General features: G+C 45.6%; 1 protein-coding gene across 1 annotated transcript in view; it reads left to right on the top strand.

Annotated features, from left to right (window-relative positions):
• Nucleotides 1-5,015: 5,015 nt before the first annotated feature.
• RNF144A (ring finger protein 144A) overlaps nt 5,016-25,315 on the top strand; it is a 53,745-nt gene continuing 33,445 nt past the window's right edge. Inside the window, exon 1 of the mRNA XM_053380937.1 lies at nt 5,016-5,186. The gene's annotated coding sequence lies outside the window, so the exon portion shown is untranslated. The remainder of the gene's footprint in view (nt 5,187-25,315) is intronic.

Genomic DNA, 25,315 nt, shown 5'->3' on the forward strand with positions numbered 1-25,315 from the left:
TATATAAAGTGTGTGTGCGCGCGCGCGTTCGCCATTTATTCCATACACCAGCAATGATCCGTTAACTCTGGCTGGACACACGTAGTATTATTATTTTGTAAAAGGAAACTATAATTAATAGAATTGTAGAGTTGGAAAGGACCTTGAGGATTGTCTAGTTCAACCCTCTGCAATTGCAGGAATAGGCAGCAGTCCCATGCAGGGATCGAACCTGCCGCGTTGGTGTTATCACCGCCATACTGAGCTATCTGGTAACTTCCAGATTATGTGCTGTGTCGCACCTGAAGCTTCAGCTATTGAGAATGCAGCAGCTAGACTACTGATGGGGGCAGAGAGGGCAGGCAGTGTGTGACCATTCTGCTAGATCACCTGCATTGGCTGCCCAGGTTCAAGTCTCTTGTATTAATATACAAAGCCTTTGAACTACTTGTGTCCTTATATCCCAGCTCCATCACTGAGATCATGTGGAGGAGCAGGATTTGTCCCCCATGTTTCAGAGGTCCAACTGCCCTGGGCTAGAAGCCAGGTGTTTAGTGATGCTAAATGTGGGGGGGGGTTGTGGCGGGGCTAGTGGGTTGTTGTTTTTATTTTTATTATGTCTTTTGTGGTTTTATATCTTGATTTTATTCTGTGTACCACCCTGAGACCCCCGGGTATAGGGCGGTATATAAATTCAATAAATAACCATAATAAATGCTATGGAAAAGACGTGCCTATTTGGTTTAAGTTTTATTAAGATTAGGCAGGCATCTTGAAGATTATTTTGTATTGTTTCGTTCTGTATATATTGCCGTACACCACCTTGATGTTTCTGATGTGACATACAAATACTTTTGTAAACTAATACAGGCGAACGGTCATAAAACTGGAAAAACCGTTGCTTGTTTTTAGTGATTATGTATTTTTTGTGTTTTTATATTATAATTTTATGTTGAAAACACCCTGAGAACTGTGGGTATAGGGAAGTATACAAATTTAATAAATAACAAACAAACATTAGTGTTGTTTTTCTTAATAAGATGGGGGATTACATGCGCTTGTGTTTTTGTGTGAGGGATGGAAGTAAAAGCAATAAATAAAAATGGCTGGTAAAAGAGAATGTGGCGCCATGTGCCTTGCGAAACGTAAGTCTCCTTGCGCAACATAATATTCTCTCCCTCTCACCCCACCGCCCCTAAACCAAGGAAGGAGAGTCCACCACAGAACAGATGCCAAGTACCTCCACACTCATGCCTAGAAACATGGGATGCAGGAAAGTTCCTTATACCAAGACAAACCATTGGTCCACCTAGTTCAGTATTCCTTACATTGGATAGCAGTGGCTCTCCAGGGTTCCAGGTAGGGACATCTCCCATCTCTACCTGGAGATGTCGGGGACTGAACCTGGGACCTTCTGCATGCAAAGCAGATGCTGTACCATTGAGCTACGGCCGTTCTCTCCTCCCCGCCAATGCCCCATGTCCCTCTACTTCCATAACCCTTGGCGAACTAGCTTGGAAACAGGACTTTGCCAAAATGATGAAGCAGATGGTAGCCCCAGTTCATCTGGGTGGGAAAACTGGATGCCTACAAGACCAGGGACTCGAGGGACACTGGGAGGCTGATGCTCCCCTGCACTATTTCTACCTAAGAACTAGGGCTGGGAGATATCTGGTTTTCAACATCACCAGTTAAACATTGCAATATACCCGAGATAACACAATGTCCAAAATAAGGATGGAGCTGATTTTCAACATTGCAATGTATCGCCAGCCAAACATCACAATATACTGATTTATCACAATGTCTGAAACAAGGATGAAGCTATGGAGCGGCATCTGCTGGCTTCACAGTTTTCCCCACATAGTTCTTTTTGCATAGCGCGCGTGTGCACACACACACCATGAATGTAATATATTGCCAGGTCAAAAATTATGAAAGCAACATCATGATATGGACTTCAAACCAGTTTTGGATGATATATCGCCCCGCCCTAGCGCATATCCTGATTTAAGTTATATTGCCGGGTCAAAAACTATGAAACGGATATCACAATATGGACTTCAAATTGATTACTTTGAACGATATATCGATACAGCGCCCAGTCGTATCCAGGACAAACATCATGACAAGGGGGAGACCAGCTTGGCCCTCATCCATTAGTCAGTGAAGGAACCGCTGTAGGGAGCTTGCTCCCCTCCTCTCCCAACACCAGAAAGAACACTGGACTCTCCTTCCTTGAGATTCCTGCAATTCAGGGGGCTGGACTAGATGACCCTCAGAGGTCCCCTCCCACTCTACAAGTCTATGATTCTATGGATAGCAACTGCCAGAGACCATGAGATTGCAGGCCCCAAGCACGGAGCATGCACTGACCATCAACAGGGCTGTTGGCCTGCATGTGAGTTTTGAGCTTGTTATTGCTGCTGTCAACAACTTGTAAGCTGGCCTGAGAATAACTGCATTTCAAAGACAAGCCTAAAATCCTCAAAAAAATCATCATTTTTTTATTTGTATGCCACTTTTCCACAGTTAAAAACAATACACAAGGCGGCTTACAACATGACAAGATTTACATAATTACAAAAGTCATAAACAATAAATAAACCACATCAAAAAATACACAACCAAATGGAAAACAATTTCCACATAAATCAAAATCTAAAACTAAGAATACAGCATTAATATCACAGATTAAAATGACATAGGTAAAAAATAACAGCAATTTAAAATTTAATAAATATTCCGAATGACAATGAACCTGGGCAGATACTGTAATGCACCATTATGCTACAATCCCTTCCATTTGAGAGGGATTTTATTTTGTCCCTTTAACCACACAGCCTAGTAATATTTTGAAAGATGAATTTTAAGCTGGTTATGATGACCTGCGTTACATTGGCAAGACACCAATTTAGACCAAAGCCACAGGCTCTATATAAAGATGTATCATTTGCTGCCGGGACAAAATAAATATGTAAAAAAAGAACTTCTTGAATGGTAATTCTCTGAATCACTATTTTTATTGCCATAACCATAATCATATACAACAAAGTGTGTCCAGAAATTCTCCCATCCTTATTATTTCTTTTATGTAGGCCTTTGACATTAGTTTTCCCCCTCCCCGCCTTCAAAATATGTAAGAAGAAATTATGGGGCTTGATTCCACAGCAGTTTAGCCAAATCTGCCCTCTCTTCAGATGGAATCTTGCCTAAATAAAGTTTGCAAGTCTACACCCAAACCACATATATTTCATTATGGATTGCATTGAGCCTTAAAACCTCAAAGCCACCAGCACACATGTTGCAAGAAATGTGATGGCGTCTGTTCCAGCCTTACTAGCAATGCTACTCTACCATTACAACCGCTGCCTGCTGTTCATCCAGAATATCTGCTACTTAGCAGCTGAATGTATTACAACAGCCTGTAGAACTGAATCTCCTAGCTCAGTTAGCCAGCAATGTAGTTTTCCTGGGCAATTCTGCACAGAGATTCTTCCTGATGCCCCAGAGAATGATCTAATTAGTGTGTTGATCTTGCTCATAATTAGTAAAAAAGTTTTTTTGTTATAAACAGATTAGCCATTCAGGTCATCACCAGACAGTTCAAAAATGCTGCCCACTTGTGCTTGATGGGAGTGTGAGGGGAGAGGTAGTACCTCTGCTGGGGGAGACATGTTGTGGTCCTCCTGGAGTAGTTTGTCCACTCCCCCCCTCCCCCGCATTCAGCTGTCACCTGTGGCTCCTATAAGCTGTCAGAATGTGACAGCAGCCTGGGGAATGGCTTCAACTGGCTGACTAAACCAAGCGAGGGCAGCCAATAGGTATCAAAACCTTAATAAGTGAAGGCAGGCTCTGGAGGATTGAGCAGACAGACCAATAGAGGGTCCAACAGCCGAGAAGGCAGTTTCTGCACATGCTGTAGAGCTGGCATCCCCAACCTGCGGCCCTCCAGATGTTTTGGTCTACAACTCCCATGATTCCTAGCTAACAGATCGGGGTGATGGGAATTGTAGTACAAAACATCTGGAGGGCCAAAGGTTGGGGATGCCTGCTGTAGAGGGAAGTGAGGAGCACATATGGGTCATCAACTTGGGAAGGTAGCCCATCTAGAAGAAACGACCGTAAACCTGAACTGCCTTGTGCGATATCTTCAGAAGAAAAGTCTACACAAATCCCTAAGGCAGTTGGATGGCACCTTGTACACCTCCTTCCGGCAACTCCAGCAGCCAAACTGGTGCCAAACGTATTGCTCTGCTTTCCTTTGGACCACATCAGCAAGGCTTGTCATCTGGGCAGCCCAGGTGCTCTATACACACTGCCCAGGTGAAGCAATGAATGCCTATTACCTTTCTCCATCTCGGATTCCCAGATGTTGTTGTACTACAAACCACAACCATCCCTGGCCTGCAGAGACCAGCAGTCAGAGATGACAGGAGTTGTAGTCCAACCCCACAGCAGGCTAGTTTCTACTCACACTCATCCTACCTATATTGGCCAGGGAGTACACAATCTCTCCTCGCTTTCTGTCACGGGTCGACGGCAGCCATTCGCACTGCCGCACAACCCACCCAGAGGCGCTTTTTCGCAACGGGTGAAGAAACCGCCCTCCAGCTCCTGGAGCGCCATCCGGAGGCCTATCCCGACCACCGGGCGCTGTGAGGGGCTGCTACCCCCCAGCCAGCCCTCTTCTCCGGGGGCGCTTCTCCTTCCCAAGCTGGAGAAAGGAGACCCCCACCACGCCAAACCTCCGCCCCGTCTGAGCGAGGCGCGAACTGGGGAGTCCGGCAGGGGGCGCGTCCTCCCCGCGCCGCGCCCCGACTTGAGCGGCGCGCTTCAAAGCCCAGCCGCCGCGGCTGCAAAGCCGCCGGAGCTTAATGGCGTCCTTGCGCTCAGATTAGCGGCTCCCTTTTCCTTCCTTCCTTCCTCCTCCTCCTCCTCCTCCCCTTCCTTCGGGGAGGCGGGCAGCGGGCAGGAGGAGAAGAAAAGGAGCGGCGGGAGAGGGAGAGGCAGAAGCGCCCAGGCGCGCGGGCATCCGCACACAATGCGCCAAGAGGCAACACCCGGGCAAGGCAGCGCGGGAGACTGAGGCGCGGCGGTCCAGGCGAGCGGGAGGAGGAGAAGCAGCAGCAGCAGAGCAGGAGGGAAGAGGCAGCGGCGGCCCCAGTCCCCCCTTCTTCCCTCGCGGCGGCGGCGGCGGCAGGAGGGTAAGGCGGCGCGGCGCGCTCGGCTTTGTGTCTGCTTGCATCCGACGGGGATGGCGCGCTCGCTAGGCCGCTCGCTCGGGGATTGGCGAGGCGGCTCCTTCGCCGAGGCGTCCGTACCGATACGCGCCTTTGTGTTTCCTTCCCGGTGACGAAGATGCGGGCATAGGAGCCCCTTCTTAGGGCCGAGGTCTCCCTTCGCCCCCCTCCCCCAAATAAAATATTGGAGGGGGCTCCCCCCCCTCCACAGTTTATGGACATTGCCGTTCAAATGGCTTGTGCGCACCGCCACGTCTTGTGGTGGATTATGCGGGGCGGAGCTTACCTGGTCCCCCATCCCCAATATTTTGTTCAAGTTGGTACCCCTGTGCAGGGTTAGATTTTAGCCCCCACTCCCCCAAGAGGTTGAGGTGGCGCCTTGGAGAAGTTCACTTTGCCCCCCAGGGCGGCTGGGAATGCGGATTCCAGGTTCTCGCCTGTCCCTCTGGCTGGGTCGGTGGGTGTGCCTCTTGGGTGGTGGGCATCCTTGTCTATTCTCCTCATTCTTCTCCACCAGGCAAATGAGCGTAGGAAGTTGGATCGGGCACCTCTTAACGCTTCTTGATTTATAAAGTGCTATATAGGTAGCATCTCCCTGAAACAAAAAAAAAATAAAATATCCACGCAAGTCGTTGTTCGCCAAGAGGCGCAAATTGATTTTGTGTTGGTTATTTATCTCTCTTGGAATTGGTTTTCACGTCGGTTATTTATTTCCCTTAGCTGGCCTGCACGCTGGCCAATAAATGAGGGTGTATGGGGAAAGACCTTCTTGATTGGCACCCGTGGCAGGTACAGATGGCTGTGGAAGTACTTTATTGGATAGCTATGTGGCATCTTGTGGCACAATGAGTCATTGCATCTGGCTGTTGACCCCGAAGCCTGGTGGTCCGAGCCCACCAAGGCACAGCTGTGGGCAGGATTCCTGGGGGTTGGACTAGATGACCCTTGGGGTCCCTTCCGACTCTACGATTCTTTGTACGCACACAATTTAATATAATCATGGGCCTCTCTCCTGCTGTCCTCCTGCCGCATTTGGCATCCATCCTGACGTGACCCTCCATTTATAAAGCCCTCTGCGCCCATGGGACACTTTTTGTTTTTTTGTTTAGTTTCCCCCACCCTGTCCGAGCCAAGGTAGAAGCAGGTTTGTAGAGACAGTACAAAAAGGCAGAGAGATGCAGCCAGCATCCACAGTCTCCACTGACATTAATACTCAGGCAGCCTTGGAATCCCTTCGCATGGAGAAGCAGCAGCAGGGAGAGCAATCTCCCAACTTAATCCTTTCCACTGGCAGATTTTCTGCAGGGGGAAAAAGGGTGAGATCTGACAACCTTTGGCCGCACTTGAAGGTCTGAGTATGTGGGGAGGGCTGCCAGAACAGAGGGAAAAGCATTGGGAGAGTATTTAAGAAGCTTTCAGAGGATTTAGGCCTGGGATGGTGCTATGTGTGTATGGATGGATGGATGTGATTATAACGCCCAGATTCCCCTTTGCTGGTTCTCTGATTTGTTGAGACATATAATATCCCCCGAAGGGACACGGGTGGCGCTGTGGGTTAAACCACAGAGCCTAGGACTTGCCGATCAGAAGGTCAGCGGTTCGAATCCCCGCAATGGGGTGAGCTCCCGTTGCTTGGTCCCTGCTCCTGCCAACCTAGCAGTTCGAAAGCACATCAACGTGCAAGTAGATAAATAGGCACTGCTCCGGTGGGAAGGTAAACGGCGTTTGCATGTGCTGCTCTGGTTTGCCAGAAGTGGGTTAGTCATGCTGGCCACATGACCCAGAAGCTGTATGCTGGCTCCCTCGGCCAATAAAGCGAGATTGTGCGCCGCAACCCCAAAGTCGGTCAGCACTGGACCTAATGGTCAGGGGTCCCCTTACCTTTACCTATTATGTCCCCCGGGAAGGTCAAGGCTGTAAGGCTGCGATGGGGAACCTGTGGGTCCCTCAGATGGGTTTTTTAGGACTCCTAATTCCCATCATTCAAGAGTATTGGCCATTCTGCCTGGGGCTGATGGGAGTTGAATTCCAACAGCATCTGGAAGGTGGTAGGTTCTCCATCCCCGCTGTTGGGTAATTGACTTTATTCTTATACCTGTGGACATTTTCAGATGAGCTGTCTCTTCAGGATACATTGTTGGGAACAGCTGCACCTGTAGTCACTTCATCCATGTCACGCTTATTGGTTCTGCCTTGTGTTGCAAGAGTGCTATCCAGCCATGTCCATCCCCTGTTGGAAAGCCATTTCATCCAGTGGAGGCTTCCATTAGAGCAGGGTTTCCCACACTTGGCTCTCCACCTGCTTTTGGACTACACTTCCCATTATACCTGACCAGTGGTCCTGCTAGCTAGGGATGATGGGAGTGGTAGTCCAAAAGCAGCTGGAGATACCCAAGTTTGGGAAGCACTGGTTTGCACACACTGGTGAGGTGCTTCCACCTCTTTCCTGAACCCATTGGGCTCACCACTTCTTGTTATGGAGATCTTCTGTGTGAAATCACTGCAATCACTCCAGCTAGAAAAGCACTGGCATTGCTGCTGGCTATTGCCATCTGAAGTCATTGTGGTTGTCTGTGCAACCCTATAACCAGGAAGGCCTTGGGCAAGGTTGCTTGAGAGATGGGTGGGGGAGAGAAAGTGGCTGGCTCGCATGTGTGAACCAGTTCCTTGTGATCATAAGGAACCAGATGGTGGAGCTTGCCTGGACCAATTCATGGACTACATAAGGGGGCAATCTGGTTTATGGAGTACCTGGTTCACAATCCGGGAACGCTTTGTACCTCCTGTTCACATGTTTAGCAAACGTCCTGATGATAATAATAATAATAATTCTTTTGCAACACATTCTTTGGGCACTTCACAAGTGGGTTTTTCAAAATGCAAGTGTGGAAGGGTTGAGGCTTAGAGTGCAAGCGCCTTTCTCCCATTCCCTCTGTCCGCTGGAGGAGCCAGAGTTGCGTGAATGTCAAGTCTGTCTCTCTCTCTTGTGTTGCTACTGGCAGATGCCTTGCTCTTGGAAGTTCAGATCTGCTAAAATGGCTGAAAGATGGTGAGTTCCTAAAATTAGCCTCAGAAGAAGCAGCAGAATTGTGCAAATACCAAGTGTTGTTGTTGTTGTTTAGTCGTTTAGTCATGTCCAACTCTTCATGACCCCATGGACCAGAGCACGCCAGGCACTCCTGTCTTCCACTGCCTCCTGCAGTTTGGTCAAACTCATGCTGGTAGCTTTGAGAACACTGTCCAACCATCTTGTCCTCTGTCGCCCCCTTCTCCTTGTGCCCTCTATCTTTCCCAACATCAGGGTCTTTTCCAGGGAGTCTTCTCTTCTCATGAGGTGGCCAAAGTATTGGAGCCTCAGTTTCACGATCTGTCCTTGTAGTGAGCACTCAGGGCTGATTTCCTTAAGAATGGATAGGTTTGATCTTCTTGCAGTCCATGGGACTCTCAAGAGTCTCCTCCAGCACCATAATTCAAAAGCATCAATTCTTTGGCAATCAGCCTTCTTTATGGTCCAGCTCTCACTTCCATACATCACTACTGGGAAAACCATAGCTTTAACTATACGGACCTTTGTCGGCAAGGTGATGTCTCTGCTTTTTAAGATGCTGTCTAGGTTTGTCATTGCTTTTCTCCCAAGAAGCAGGTGTCTTCACTGCAGATGGTGACAGCAGCCACGAAATTAAGACACCCAAGAAAGTAAAATCTCTCACTGCCTCCATTTCTTCCCCTTCTATTTGCCAGGAGGTGATGGGCCCAGTGGCCATGATCTTCATTTTTTTGATGTTGAGCTTCAGACCATATTTTGCGCTCTCCTCTTTCACCCTCATTAAAAGGTTCTTTAATTCCTCCTCACTTTCTGCCATCAATGTTGTGTCATCTGCATATCTGAGGTTGTTGATATTTCTTCTGGCAATCTTAATCTTAAAAATACCAAGTGTAGGAGGAACTATATGTTGTATCCTGCCACTTCGAGACCGCAGAACTGCACAGAGGCCTCCTTACACGTTTTCTAAAGGAGCTCCGGTCATCTCATCCATAGGCTGGCTTGGCGAATATTCCACTCCCTCCAACTCTGCTGCCTGGAGAGGCTCATGTGCTATTCTTGGTATGTTTTTTAAAGCGAGCCTTGCTAAAGCCGCTGGCAGGAAACCCACACAAATTGACTCAGAATACTCATCATTTGCTGCAGGGAAACATAAAGGAGATAGATGGGGGCAGGGAGGGGGAATAGTACCCTCAAGTATGCTGTCAACGCAGCGTCGCTGGGCATTTATCCATAACCTTGCTTCACAATAAAGAGGCTCAGAGTGAGATCGAAGTGTAAGAAATAGAACACGGAGAAAGAAAGGCAATAAGTATTGTTTGGCCGAGTCGTCGTTCTGAATTGCTGTATGCAAGCTTTCAGGTGACGCAGGTTTCATCCCTGTGTAAATCAAAATTTAGGAATATATGTGTATGTGTTGCATCGTGTCTGGGCTGTACTTATTTACTTATAAACTTATTTATAAGCTGTCTTTATGGGCATAGTCCTTACAAGGCGGCTTCCCTATCATAAAAACACAATACCATTTAAAGCCAAACTAGACCGTTTTAAATGCTAGCAGCACAAAATTACCCGAAACATAGACCAGTTAAAAATAAATGGAACAGCAGCATGAATTCCAGAAGCTAAAAAAGCTATGCATTCCAAAACAGCTATTTAATTTTAGCTCCTAAAATTAAGGCCTAAATTTAAAAACTGGTGTGGTTTTTTTTAAGCCTGTAGATTTTAAAATTTGCAAAGTTGAAGCCATCTGCTGTTGGGGATGAAATCTGGAATTTTAATTTTTGAGCAACTGTAACGGATGAATTAACTGGGTGGCTTATCATGAGGGAGTCCATCCTTTGCTAACTAAACACTGACAGCATGAAAACTTCTCAGTTGTTGCTGTTTCGCCTGCATTTTTCCATAATTCATTGGAGTTCTCTGCGTCCTTCCCATCTTGGCTTATATTTTGGGGCAGATTTCATTAATGTCATGAGTCACCCTAGGCTATTTCAAATCTAGTTACATCATAGGAATCTTATTTTATTCCAGCAGATCTTCCGGTCTAATTATATGAGCCTCCCTCGCTGACCTTTGACCTCTTCACATCCTTCAGAATTCTTGTTCTCTTCTGCTCCTCGGCCATTTCTTCTCTGTAGAAGCACACCAAGCCTTTATGAGGATCCTATGGTTTCTCTTCAAGAGATCTCTCCATCCTCTTACCTTTTTTGCTTGTTAGTTTAAACATGAATATCTACTGAGGGTTTCCTTATTATCTATAAGAGGGGAAATAACAACAACAACAACAACAATAATAGCAATAATAATAATAATCTGGCTGGGTTTCCCCAGAAACAGAAGGGGGGGGGGAGTTGAGTGAGATGGAAGGAACATTGCTGTAAATATTTACAGCACCATGGAGTTAAATCTGCAAAAGAAGGAACCCTTACAAAGGCTTGCTCTTGGCCTATTGTGCAAAATTATCTGCAGTTTCTCAGCACAATGGTGGAATAGCTATACCTTCCAGCACAGGGGTCGAAACAGCTCTTTTATAGAGAGGAAAAATAATGAGAGAGAGAGAGAGAGCATCCTGCAGTGTAAGCTGATTAGAAATAAAGGCTAACAACTTTCTCTTCTTCTTCTTTTGCCCTGGCAAGTTCCTTTGCCCATTTACAGCAGTCTGACAGGCAGAAATATAGCAGATGAAGCTTTTCCTGCCATAAAGACGAAAGGATGGCTAAAGCTGCACCTGCTACATTTCTGCACGCCAGGTAGGTGTTAAAGACCCAGGAGTCCTGCCAGGAAACATTTGGCAACCTTAGCTGGGGTTGGGGTGGGAATAGTACTAACTGTGCTGCTGACTCGCTAATCGCTTATGCTGGTATGATCTCAATGTCTTTTTTTCATCCTTTTAATGGGGCACCAGTGTTTGGTTAATTGTACCCTTAGGTCAGGGGTCAGCAAACTTTTTCAGCAGGGGGCTGGTTCGCTGTCCCTCAGACCTTGTGGGGAGCCAGACTATATTGGGGGGGGGAGGAATGAATTCCTGTGCCCCACAAATAACCCAGAGATGCATTTTAAACAAAAGCACACATTCTACTCATGTAAAAAAAACGCTGATTCCCGGACCGTCCGTGGGCCAGATTTAGAAGGCGATTGGGCCGGATCCGGCCCCCGGGCCTTAGTTTGCATACCCATGCCTTAGGTATAGTGTCCATTTCATTAGCAGCCCTCAACTGCACACTGTACTTCTGAATCACAAAGGAGAAACTGGCTATTTTGAGGGGGTTAGAAACTCAGATATATAAGCTAGGTACCAAATGGCTCCTTAAACCAGGGTTGCAGTTGCCAAAACAGAATGTCCATTTGCCATTTTGGGGCAAGATAGCTTCAAAGTCTTATTTTTCAAATGATGGACTGACTCTGATTGATTATCAGTTACACCTCGGGCTAGTGCAGAAGACAACCTTGAGCTTGGTTAAGAACTTGGAGAAGAAAAGTCACTTGATCCAGGGGCAGCCCACATAGATATTGGCCGATTCCTACCTCTTTTTCTTCATGGTGACACGGACCATTCATAACATAAGAATATTCTTTACAACTGTGAGCAGGACAGTGGGGTGGAGTAAGTGGAGACAAGTTACAACAGTTAACTATAATGTTGTTCACTGCACAGAAAAAGCCAAGTTTGGTTCCTGAAATTTGTTCCGATTCTGCAGATAAAATATAACTGATAGAATTCTGCAGGATGCGAAATTAGTGTGTGGAAACAGTCAAGATCCAGTGATCCCCAGGCATGCACCTCCAGATGGTGGAGATGTCAGGCGCCATCTTGGCACCCAGGAATCTTCACTTGGTCACAAGTGGCCAGTAAAGGTAAAGGGACCCCTGACCATTAGGTTCAGTCGTGGCCGACTGGGGTTGCGGTGCTCATCTCGTTTTATTGGCAGAGGGAGCCGCCATACAGCTTCCAGGTAATGTGGCCAGCATGACTAAACTGCTTCTGGCGAACCAGAGCAGCGCACAGAAACGCTGTTTACCTTCCCGCTGGAGTGGTACCTATTTATCTGCTTGCACTTTGACGTGCTTTCGAACTGCTAGGTTGGCAGGAGGTGGGACCGAGCAACGGGAGCTCACCCCGTCGTGGGGATTCGAACCGCCGACCTTCTGATCGGCAAGTCCTAGGCTCTGTGGTTTAACCCACAGCACCACCCGCGTCCCTTAAGTGCGGGCACCTTAATCAGCCTGGCACCTGGCTGATTTTGAACACTGGTTGGGAAGGCCCTCCAGCACCCAAGTGTGCATCTGTTGAGCAGTAGTTACTTTGTTCTGCTTTAAGGGTCACGTTATCTACCTTCAACACCACCCGCCATGCAGATAAGCAGCTAGCATAAAGCACAGCATGGGTATGGCTTTATAGAAAAGGCTGCTGTTATCCCTGCCTCACCAATTTTTCAGAATTCTTTGACACTGTCAGCACGCATGGAGGAAGTCACCCATTGGACTTCCAAAAAGGTTTCAACATTCTTCATTAGCTCTTGGGTAAATTTAGCAGCCTGGGGGGGGGGAATGGTGGATTCTCGCGTGGTTCAGGAATGGATTAAAGAAAGCAAAGAATCTACGTGACATTTTAACAAATAGCAAGTTTACTTTGGCATTAGCTTTCATAGACTGAAGTCTACTTCCAGATAGGTGAAAGGGTTATCTTAAGAGGCACATTTATGTGTGGGTGGAAGAAACAGTGGGGGTCAGATGGCAGCGGAATGGATAGTGAAAGGCAATTTAATATGTAGAGTAAGCTAAGGGAGGGGTTCACAACAACAGTAGCTAGTGAAAACTAAATAATCTTAGATTTTCTAGGTTGCTTGGCACTAAATTTGTAGGCTTTTGAACTCAGGAGATCTGGGCCTCAGGGATCTATCCATTCTTAAAAATGCCTGGAAGTTAAATGTTTTGAGAATGCTTGCCCACATGTTTCTGTCCAGGGTAACTCCAACAGCAGAGATGTCGGCGGATGATATTGGGTGTGTGGCTATCCCTCCAATTGTTTTAGGGAAATGTTTTAGGGAACCGTCATCTGACACCTTTCCCCAGTTGGTGCAGATGATGACTTCTTGCTGTTGGTGTCTGTTGGTGTTGCAGAAGAATATGTTGAACTCTCAGTGCAATTCATTTTTTTCCGCATAGCTCTGAGGCATAGTTTGTGGAAATGTTTCAGCAGTGCCTTTAAAGGGCTGTTTGCTCAGAGTTCCACTCAGCACCATTGGCCTGTGCCCCCACCCTTAATTTAAGGAAGGTGGAAAATTGTTTCAGCCTAACTGAGTTGTCCTTCGATGCCGTCACTTGCCGACACGCCTCAGGTTATTTTACGAGCGGATTGCCATCCTGTGTAATATAGAACATCCATCCATCTTTGTTTTGGCTGCTCGTACTTCTGGACTGCCCGTTAAATGCAGAGGCCAGCTTCTACAGCATAGTTTGGTTCAGTAAAAAGACTGACCTATGCCTCTGAGAACACCTGAGTTGTGTTTCAGAAATGCTGCTTTATTGTATGATCTGAAGTAAACTGCTTTTTAGGGAAGGTATGTGGCATTTTTGCTTTGCAGTACTTTGGGGGGAAATGCTCAAGAGCCACCAATTAAATAGGACTATTCTTGGATTTTCCAAAATTAACTGGTTTGAAAATTCTGTCTGTTTACTAGAACTTACAGTACAGTATCATTCCTAGATTTTTATAGGGAAGTAAAAAGAAGCAGCAGTCAGAGTTTTTTTTATCTATTTAGGTCTTTCGGCGCATTATGTTCCAGACATTTAGAAAACAATTGCAACCATAATTGGCTCAGTTGCTCCCTCGAAAGCCTCTAGATAATGTCTCATTCAGGAGCTGCCCATGTAATCCATTCTTGCTGTCTTCTCCAGAAGGATGTGAAAGAGGAAGAAATAAAGCAGCATATTAGCAGGCTATTTCCAAGCTTCAGTACACTAAAGCAGAACACTAGGTCTTTTTGGGTCCAGACTTTTGAGATACAGTGGTACCTCGGGTTACATACGCTTCAGGTTACATACACTTCAGGTTACATACGCTTCAGGTTACAGACTCCGCTAACCCAGAAATAGTGCTTCAGGTTAAGAACTTTGCTTCAGGATGAGAACAGAAATCGTGCTCCAGCGGCGCGGCAGCAGCAGGAGGCCCCATTAGCTAAAGTGGTGCTTCAGGTTAAGAACAGTTTCAGGTTAAGTATGAACCTCCGGAACGAATTAAGTACTTAACCCAAGGTACCACTGTATAGGAACTCCAGCCCAGGTAGACATTTAGCTAATATTTTGAAAGGATAGCTTTTGGAGGTATGAGCTTTCAACAGAAAACAGTACTCAATATAATATCCTTTAAATTCTGCTCCAATTTCTAGATAGCTTTCCGGTGCTCATGCGGGAATTCTTTGAACCTGAGGTGCAAAACTCTCATCTGAGGCCTGTTTCATGCATGATTCACATGCATCCCTTGATCTTTCTGTCAACTCTTATTTGATTGACTGTTAAATGTGTCAGCTACTAAAAAGCTCTGTTTGTGATGGCAACTCTTTGCTGCCTGTGGTGATGGTCCATTATGAAGTCTGACAGTCATGAAGTAGGGAAGAGCATGCATGTATGTATATATGGATCAGCCTGGAGATAGGTGTGACTCCAGCTAGATATCCAACTTTTAGAAAATACTTCCGTCTCAGCTACTTAGTTCCTGGCTGTCACATATGTCTATGGGTTAGACTCAATCTGGTTCTCTGTGCACAGTGACTCTGTTTCAGGAGCAACTCGAACCGTGGCTTGGAGTATCTTCCCACAGCCGTGGTTGTAGGGCGCTAGGAAATTTTTGTTTGCTCGTAGGTTTGGACTCCTGGCTTAAGTTTCTCCCTCACCCCACTAAAAAACACCTCCCCCAGCTGACCACTGTCTTACTCCATGACCCAACTGCTGACTTCTGGTTCCCATCTCCTGATTTCCCTCTGACAGCTGGTTGTGGCTTAGCTCTGATACAGAGCTGGGTAGAGTGTGGTGGTTCCTAACATATTCTCCAAGAACTGAGTATTTCCAGAGCCATACTTGACCTTGGATATGCTGGCAGCACAGATGAACATTGAATTGGGTACCACATAGCAAGGGACTCTTGGGCAAGCTGTGTACAGCAGCTTGCAAGTGATGTGCAGGTGTCCTGGCATGTGCTTTTCCTGCCATTAAAGGCTTTCCAATGTGGAGAGAGTCAGTGTGGTATAGTGGTTAAGAGCGGTGGACTCGTAATCTGGTGAACCGGGTTTGATTCCCTGTTCCTCCACATGCAGCTGCTGGGTGACCTTGGGCCAGTCACACTTCTCTGAAGTCTCTCAGCCTCACTCACCTCACAGAGTGTTTGTTGTGGGGGAGGAAGGGAAAGGAGAATGTTAGCCGCTTTGAGACTCCTTCGGGTAGTGATAAAGCGGGATATCAAATCCAAACTCTTCTTCTTCCCTGGGCTGGACAGGCAGGAAGTTATTTGTAGCCCATTTGAGGTGCCAGCCTCCCAGCAAAGCCATGGAACTCCTCACCCAAGAAGCACTTGTGAGAGGTACATCCAAGCCAAAGTAGCTGCCTTGGAAGAAGCAGAGGTGAAGTACCACCAAAATCTTCTTCCCGTCTGGAGAGAACTGTGGCTGCTGGTAGCTGCTACTAGACTGCATCTGTGCCCTCCGAGGCACCATGAGATTTGATGGCAGGGTGATCCTTACCCTGGATCTCTAAACCTTTGTTCATGGGCACCTAATCCTAGCCATAAGGGCCCACTTTGGGTATTCCCAGTGCTGCTGACAACTGAATGTTCTTCAAGCTGAGAGCAAAACAACAATCCCGTTGGGATGGTGTGAAGTAGTCACCGTCTCCTCCGGTGATTCAGTAGGGGAGGGAGCAGGAGGCAAAGGAAACAAACATATCAGCATAGAAAAAGAAAGCATCGTTTATTATTTAGAGAGACTCGATATGTTTGGAGATGCTGAGAAATGCTACAAAAGTGACTTGCACTTTCTGATCCTGCACTTCCTCAGTGCATCCAAACTGGAACTTTTGCATCTTTCCCCACACTAAGATGCTCAAGAAGATGGCTTTCTATTCTGTGGGGAGATTGATCACCCTGAATCTTTGTGTTATCTAAAGGTGATTTCTTTAAATATTTTTTAAAATTAGGATTTATAAAGAAAAATACAAAGATTATTATCAAATAGCTTTTTTTTGTCCAAACTAAAACAATAATCTAAAGGGGGCGGAGAGAGAGGAAAGAGGGTAAAGGAAAAAAGAAAGAAAGAGGAAAAGATAGAGAAAAAGGAATGGAAAAAGATTTCAGAGAGAGAAGTAAAGAAGCTGAAGAACTTTTGATTCTTCGTCTGACTTCTATATATAATTATTTACTTCATCCATTCCAGTATAATTTCAGTTTTTCTCTCGTTTCGTTCTGTTTGAAATCCATAGCCCAATTCAGTCATTTGATTTCTCTCCCCATTTCCATGTATGCTGGATACATTTGAGGAGGACAGATCATGCCCAATAGCTCTGTCTTCCAAACTTTTTGTGTTCAGTGCAAACATGGAAAGGGGTTTTTCTGCGTGTATACAGCTGTATATACATTGGCTTCTCCAAATGGTTGGACACCCAGATTTCATGAAGAACCTTTTTTAGCTTCCAGATGTTCCTAAGTACAACTTGCATCATCTGTGGCCATTGGCCATGCTTGTTGGGGCTGATTGAAGCTGTAGGTCAGCAACATCTGGAGTGCCAAAGGTTGTCACCCCTGGCAAGGCACACAGATCTCCTTTCAACTTACACAGAACCATGGAAATCTGATGGATACATATAGTTTGTGAGACAATGAGTGAAGCACTAATACTTGCTGCCAGTGATATCCTGTTGGAACAGATGAGACTTCCCATCTGAAGAAGTCTGAAGCTCATTATGTGTGGTGCCTCCTGTACTGGACAAGGAAGAGCATTTCAGAGGGTGGGTGATACCACAGAAGAGACCCACATCTGAGAAACTGTTAAACAACAGTTTGCCAATAATGGTATGGTTAGCAATGCTCCCTCTGAAGATCTTATGGTTCAGCTGGGTATACAACAGAGTGGCCGTGTTTTGTAACTTCTGAGAAACTTCTGTTGTGTTCTTGTATCTCCCTTTTAATTTTGCGTTAACAAACTTTTATGGCCCCGGATCATCTGCTTGGTCCACTAAGTGTTACATATGTAGTATTTTGAAACACAGGGGGAATTTGAAGTAAAGGGCATTTTGACAGGTGTGGTCTCATTTTATCTAGTAGTGTACTTCTTGTGGTTTTCATTATGCTCAAGATGAGATGAATGGGATACGGTTTTAATGTGCCTTGGAACATTATTTCTGAACTGTCACTGCCAGATACTTTCTGCAGCCCTGCATGGATGCAGACCAAAGTTGGTGTGTGTGTGTGTGTGTGTGTGTGTGTGTGTGTGTGTGTAGGAAGCTTTCCAGTACAAATGATTCAGTGCCAAACTGCTCTACACAGGGTTTTAAAAGTGATTTGGCTTCAGTGAATTGATAAAATCTCAACGGTTTGAGCACCTACATCATGAACGGGGACTCTGTGGCCCTCCAGATTTTGATGAACAACTCATCATTAACTCTGACCATTGACCATGCTGCTTGAGGCTGATGGGAGCTGCAATACATTAACATAAGAGGGCCACAGGTTCCTTGCCCCACGCATACACACTGACTTTTACACATATGCTGGTGGCTTCTGGGAATCAGTGTGTCCAGCCCCACTTAGACAACATATAGCGGATTTCGAAATAAATCTAATCTGAGACAAAGAAAGGTGGAATTCCAGACTGTTAGAGCCACACCCCATAGCTGAACATTTTTTTTGGGGGGGGGGTCATTCAAATGCAGGTTGAAGTCAACTCACTTCTGCATATAGTAACTGCCCTGTTATTGGAAGAATCATCACAAAGTTACTTCTCATGGGGTGAATATTTCATTTTAATATGCCTGTTTATGATTCAGACCAGATATTTGCACCATGGGGGGGAAGCAACGAAAATTAATTTGCCCTGATAGGTAAGTGTCAACCTTTGCCAACAAACAGGGCATACAAACAAAATAACCCCAAATATGGTAAAATTGCCTTATGTTGACCTTTCTGTATCAAAAACAATGGGTGGAACTGGGCGTTGTTTTAAGACCATTGAGAAAAATGAAGAGTCCATCCTTCCTGCAGGGGTCGTTGATCCTCTCCTGATTTCATCCTCTAATTTTAGTAGAAGGGCTAAAAGCATGCATGTACGAAAAAATGAATAGCAAATCATGAAATCAGAAATACATACGTTGCTAATAAGGAGAGGAGCTGCTATTTGGCAAACTGTAAAACACTAGGAAAATAAAACGGTTTTCAATTGGTGCCTGAAACTTAACCATGTGGGAGACAGACACTCCTGAGTCAAGGCCATACCACAGAGAAGGCTGCCCTGTGCATCCCCTCACCCTTAATCTTGGCAGGGTCTGCAAGCAGATTTAGTTGTCTGATGTTGCAGAGATTTGGGTCCCAAGCTGTTTAGGACTTGTATCCGTCACTAGCACTTTAAATCAGATCTTGAATCTGAAGCCTTGAATTGAGGTTAGAATAATATACATGTAACTGTTGCCTCAGCAGCTCAAGGAAACCGGCATTTGCTACAGCCAGCTAATCTTCTCTGTCCTGCTGTTCCCCAGAATCATTTATTTATTTATTTTTATTACTAAGGAAAACAACTGGCGTAAATTTGGCACAATTCCTCCATCCCCACCAGCAGTGCACGAGGCATGCACTCCTGAATCATTGGGTCTATTTCCTGAGATTAATCCTGCTATAACAGAACCTCAGCTTCCCTCTCTGGTTTCTAGCAAACCTTTTATTGATTATAACGAAAGCTGTGCAGCAGAATAGTACGGTGGTACAGGATCTGCTTAGTTTTCAGTAGAGATAGTAGGAAGAATGGTCGAGTCCGCTACCTAGTCTGGAATGTCCTTGTATCTTTGTTGACTGAGGAACAACGAAAATGCTGCACTGCTGAACACTGGAGTGTTAGGCCTTCCATCTTATAATGTTCCCTCCCTTCACTCTGACAATTTCCCAGCATTTAAAGGTGAGACAGGCTTACAGGTATGTTTTTCTTAGCCCACAAGACATCTACAACAGAGTATTACCTCACTTTTCCTCTGAGGATGTTAAGGTCAGGTACATAGTTCAGAGCAGCCCCTATGAGGCTGAGAGATGGTGAGTTGCCCAGGGTCACCCAGTGAGCATATCCTTGCACATTTATGTTAGCTAATTACCTGTGGCATATTGATGACTTGAAAGGGAGGGGAAACTGTTTTTACTCATCACATACAACCAGAATAGTAGCTCTTAATAAGCCTGAAGAGAAAAGTGGATTTTGATATGGAATACTATTGCAGAAAAGGGGCAAGGAATTTTAAAGCCTCGACACCCAGTGATGAGGTCCATTTGTCCAGGAGATGTTGTTTCCTGGCAGAGGGGTTGTTTAGTTGTTGTTTTGCCATTACTGTGATAACAAGTGGCTATCAAGTGAGATTCTGATTTCAGAAGCTGACAAATCTAAAACCAGCCAGGGCAAGTTTAGGACAGTTGTATCTCGAGGTGGTGATCTGTTTGGGCTAAGATCTGTGTTTTCTCACTTGACATCCAGTCTAATAACAACACATTTTCAAACTGCCCAGTTCTAATCTGCTTTGAACTTTCACAGTACCGTATTTTTCGCCCTATAGGACGCACCGGCCCATAGGACGCACCTAGATTTTTTTTGGGGGGGGGGAGAACGGGACCGACCCCTCTCGCTCTCCAGGCTTCAGCGAAAGCCTGCATTCGCCCCATAGGACGCACACACATTTCCCCTTCATTTTTGGAGGGGAAAAAGTGCGTCCTATAGGGCGAAAAATATGGTAGGTACATTTCCCCTCTTAGCCTCTAAAATAGTCTGTCTTTCTTTCTTTCTTTCTTTCTTTCTTTCTTTCTTTCTTTCTTTCTTTCTTGCATGTATTGCATTTTCCCGAGGTAGCTGTCAATTGGATAAGGAAACTAACAGTGTTCAAAGCCTTTCTCTCACATTTTTAACTTCTCACCATATTAAGTCATCAGCAGGGTTTCTGCCTTCTGTAGATAAGTTTTGGCAAGAGATTCTGCATTTTTTTTAAAAAAATAAAATCTTGGGATACTTGCCTGAGTCACCACATCTTTCTTGCCAAAACTAAAACTGCCATCTTGGGGACGCACGGCACGTTCTGCCTCAGCCTCATGTCTTCAACACCCTGCTACCGTTTCTCCTCTGCAAGTTGGGGTGGTGGTGCCAGAAGGTGTTGATACATGTATTGAGGTGGCGGAGAAGTGGGCAGAGGGGGCTTAACCCACCAACCCACCCCCAGCTGCTTCCTTCTGCAGCCCAGATTACAGGCCCATGTTTCTGTGTCAAAGGCAGGTTGCGGCAGGATTAAACTCTCTTTGCTTGCCTGCCCACGTATCACACCTTCTGAATTCCCCCGCACCCCTACTTTCAGATGAGAATGGGAGCTGAGTGTGGAAGACATGAATGTGCAATTCCCCTTCCCCATGGCAGTTTTAATTTTGGAAGGAAAAATGGAGGAGGGGCCCCCATGGAAGAAAACCAGTGAGCAGGAGAAGGGTTAAATATTTATCCCACTTATTGCTCCCCCCCCCATGCAAATTAAGCCCTTCTAGCAGAGGGGAAGGTAAAGGTAAAGGGACCCCTGACCATTAGGTCCAGTCGTGACCAACTCTGGGGTTGCGGCACTCATCTTGCTTTATTGGCCGAGGGAGCCAGCGTTTGTCCGCAGAAAGCATGACTAAGCCACTTCTGGTGAACCAGAGCAGCGCACGGAAACGCTTCCCGCCGGAGCGGTACCTATTTATCTACTTGCACTTTGAGGTGCTTTTGAACTGCTAGGTTGGCAGGAGCAGGGACCGAGCAACGGGAGCTCACCCCGTCACAGGGATTCAAACCGCCGACCTTCTGATCGGCAAGTCCTAGGCGCCACCCGCGTCCCATTGCAGAGGGGAAGCAATGGCCAAAACACATTGACTAGACTAGGCTGAAACAGAAGGCAGTTCCTCCCTTGGAAAGTTAACGTTGTTCTTCCTGCCCTTTGTTCGTGTTAGACTAGCTACATTTTTGTTGGTTTTGAAGTTAGATTAGGTACATTTTTGTTGGTTTTGAAGTTATTTATTTGTTAATTTATTCCATAAACTTTATACAGTTCTTTATTGCAACTAGCTACATTTTTGTAAAGGTTTTCCTTATTCTTAGTAACAATGGGGCTCCTCTTAGGACTGCCACGTTTTGTTCCAGCATGGTTCTTGTGCTTTTAATTTCGGTGTAACAGTCTGAAATCCAACAGACACACATACAGTCGTACCTTGGTTGTCGAACTTAATCTGCTCGACTCCCGAAAGGGTTCGAAAACCAAGGTACCGCTTCCAGTTGGCTGCAGGAGCTTCCTGCACTCAGTCGGAAGCAGCAGAAGCCTCATCGCACATTCGGCTTCTGAAAAAAATTCGCAAACCAGAACACTCACTTCCGGGTTTGCAGCGTTCAGAAACCAAAACGTCCCAAGTACCAAGGCGTTTGACAACCAAGGTACAGTACGACTGTACAGTGATAGAGAAATTCCCCATTACGATGAGGTTTTTTTTAATGAGAATGCAACTGTTAAAGGTACTGGAACCCACTTAGTTTTAGTTTTACAGACAACCATAGGTATTATAAAAGGGCTGCAGAACAGGATCTAGCAACACTCCTTCACAGGCTTAGGCTGAATCCTGCACACCTTTACCTGGAATTCACCTTGAACTCAAGTGTGACTTACTTCTGAGTAGACATGGGATTGTGCTGTTAGTGGATGGACCTCATGCCTCAAAAGTTTCATATAAATTTCATATAAATTCTTCTGATGTGTATTTTTTGAAGTTGAAATAGCTTTAAGAAAAATAAATGGCTAAAAATGAATAAATTGCTAACAACTTAAAAAGTGCTAGCTGGCAAGTTGACGCCAGCTGTTTGCCAAGTTTGGAAAGAAGAGCTATATATGCAGAAGTTCATTCAGCAGTAATGCAAAGATAGAGCTTGGTATTTTTGTCATTTATTTTAACCTTGCACCTGCAACACACAAGTGCTTCTGGGTTGAGAGAATAGAGTTACAAATAATACAAGTACAAATAGGTACAAATAATAACGTTGCTGTTGTTGTTTATTGATGATGTTGTTATCATCATCTCAAGTCCAATAAAACAACAGCCTAGCTGATAAAATACAACAGATAAAGATTTTTAAAACTGTGTCAACTCAGAGGTAGGGATGGCGGACAAATTAGATTTAATTCACATTGAAAGGCAAGCCTACCTAACTACAAAACATTACACAAACTGAAATTCAGGCATCGTTTGAATTCACACTTTGCACATTTTTCTTTGCAGTTCTCCTGCCAAGCAGTGTGTACTAACACACATAGGCTAGGTCCAAGTGCTCATACAAATGTATTTATTAGTGGAAGCAACATTGGAAAGGCATTGAATTAGGGAAAATTGCTTTACAAAAATGTGTAGATTATGCAAAACTGCATAAAAAGCCTATGTAGTAGTATAAATTTGCTGATGAATTTTCACGAGGACTTAAAAATAATAATCACAAACTTATGTTGGATTGTGGAGAACTGAACTAAACATTAGAAAAATGGGAAACTGAGTTTGACCAAATTGCCAGTCCCTACTCAGAAATCAGGGACGGGGGTGGCGCTGTGGTCTAAACCACTGAGCCTTGGGCTTGCCGATCGGAAGGTTGGCGGTTTGAATCCCCGCGACGGGGTGAGCTCCTGTTGCTCGGTCCCTGCTCCTGCCAACCTAGCAGTTCGAAAGCACGTCAAAGTGCAAGTAGATAAATAGGTACCGCTCCGGCGGGAAGGTAAACGGCGTTTCTGTGCGCTGCTCTGGTTCACCAGAAGTGACTTAGTCATGCTGGCCACATAACCAGCAAACTGTACGCTGGCTCCCTTGGCCAGTAAAGCGAGATGAGCGCCGCAACCCCAGAGTCATCCGCGACTGGACCTAACGGTCAGGGATCCCTTTACCTTGTACCTTACTCAGGTCAGTAGGTATACATTTGCAGCTTATATTTCAGGCAGAGATTTTTGTGCCCCCTCCAACTTTTCTCCAGCAGGTCCCTCATACCCTGGCTGCTATGGGGTAAAACCCAGAGTCCTGCCTGCTTCAACAAGCAGAAGGAGACTGTCATCGAGGACCAGCTTTTCAGTCTGCCCCTGCAGCTATGCCTTTTAATAGCTGCACAAAAGGCAAGAATTAGCCAGCAAAACATTTCTCCTGTACAGAGATGAACATTATCACATGCAAATTGCAATAGATCACACTGTTGGTGCTTTGTTTTTTAAAGACATCGTTATAGGTGCGAGTTGCAAAGTTGGCAGCCTTAGACAGACAGGATCTGGCAACCCTACAGCTGGGTTTCATGACTGTAAGTGATGATTTGCAGCCACTTTATAAAAATTGAGGCTTTTTATTTATCCAGGTTTATAACGGGCTCATAATTGCTTCACTTTGCTGGGTTAGGATTTTATTTATTTTTTTGCCATTGAGAAGCAGGATACTGAGGTTTGCAGAGGTTATTATTATTATTCCAGGGATCTAGAACGTGGATGTTGGGCAGGGAAGGACAGAGGAGAAGAGACTGACTTGCAGTCTTGGGATGGGGCTGTATTAGGTGTTCCCTCTCTGGCCTTTATGTTACTTCAACTTGTTTGATCTAATTTTAACTACATGCACCAGGTTGCACAAACAGTGTCGTTTGTCATTTTTGTTGGTTATTTTCATGCACTGCTAATTGTTCCTTAAAACCAAGGAATCTTCGCTGTTCTTACACACCCACACACAGACACACTCCTCTGCCAGAGTTGCCAGTCCTTTCCCTGGCAGACATTCCATGCCTTTAAATAGCTCTTTGGCTTTTAGAAATTAAGCAGGGGAAGCTTTTTCCCATGACTTCTTCTCCAGGCCTAGAAAAGTTTCCTCTGCGGAAATGCTGCACATCAGGCAGTTCTTCCTTAAAGGCAGAGGATCACTGCCACCCATTCAGAACTTGGTGCACCCTCCCTCTTTCATGCCCAAACAAATGCCGTAGATTTATTCCTACAATTGCCATCTTTTCCTTGCAGGTGTCAGGTGCCTTGAGAAATGCGTGGCAAGCAAGGTTTCAGCTAATGCAGCTTTTCCAGATTAGAGGAGCAGCGATAGCAGAAAGTTTTGCTTCCAGCACGCATGCCGACCGTGCGGCTGCAGGCATTGGAGTCCTTTCAGAAAGCATAGTTGTTGCATTCAGAAAGCATAGTTGTTGCATTGATTGGTGGGAGCACTTGCAGTTTGCTTGTCTCCATATCCTATACCAGGCATCCCCAACCTGTGGTCCTCCAGATGTTTTGGCCTACACCTCCCATGATCCCTAGCTAACAGGACAAGTGGTCAGGGATGATGGGAATTGTAGTCCAAAACATCTGGAGGGCCAAAGGTTGGGGATGCCCTCGTACCTACGGGACCGCCTCTCCTAGTATGTCCCACTTAGGACCTTACAGTCTTCAAACAAAAACACCTTGGAGGTCCCGGGCCACAGAGAGGTTAGGCTGGCCTCAAGCAGAGTCAGGGCTTTTTCGGCTGTGGCTCCGATCTGGTGGAACACTCTGTCACAAGAGACTAGGGCCCTGCGGGACTCGACATTCTTCCGTAGGGCCTGCAAGACAGAGGTGTTCCACCAGCCTTTGGCCAAGGCACAGCCTGACCCCCTCCTTTGGTAATTCTTCACAGAACTCTAGCCCAATGGTTGCCATTAATTTGATTTGAACTGATTTTATAATTAATTTATTTTAGAATGCTGTATTATTTTACTGTTGTTAGTTGCTCTGAGCCCGGCTGGGGAGGGCAGGATATAAATAAAAAAATATTATTATT

This window comes from Podarcis raffonei, chromosome 3 (genome assembly GCF_027172205.1).
Source record: "Podarcis raffonei isolate rPodRaf1 chromosome 3, rPodRaf1.pri, whole genome shotgun sequence".
Classification (NCBI taxonomy): Eukaryota; Metazoa; Chordata; class Lepidosauria; order Squamata; family Lacertidae; genus Podarcis; species Podarcis raffonei.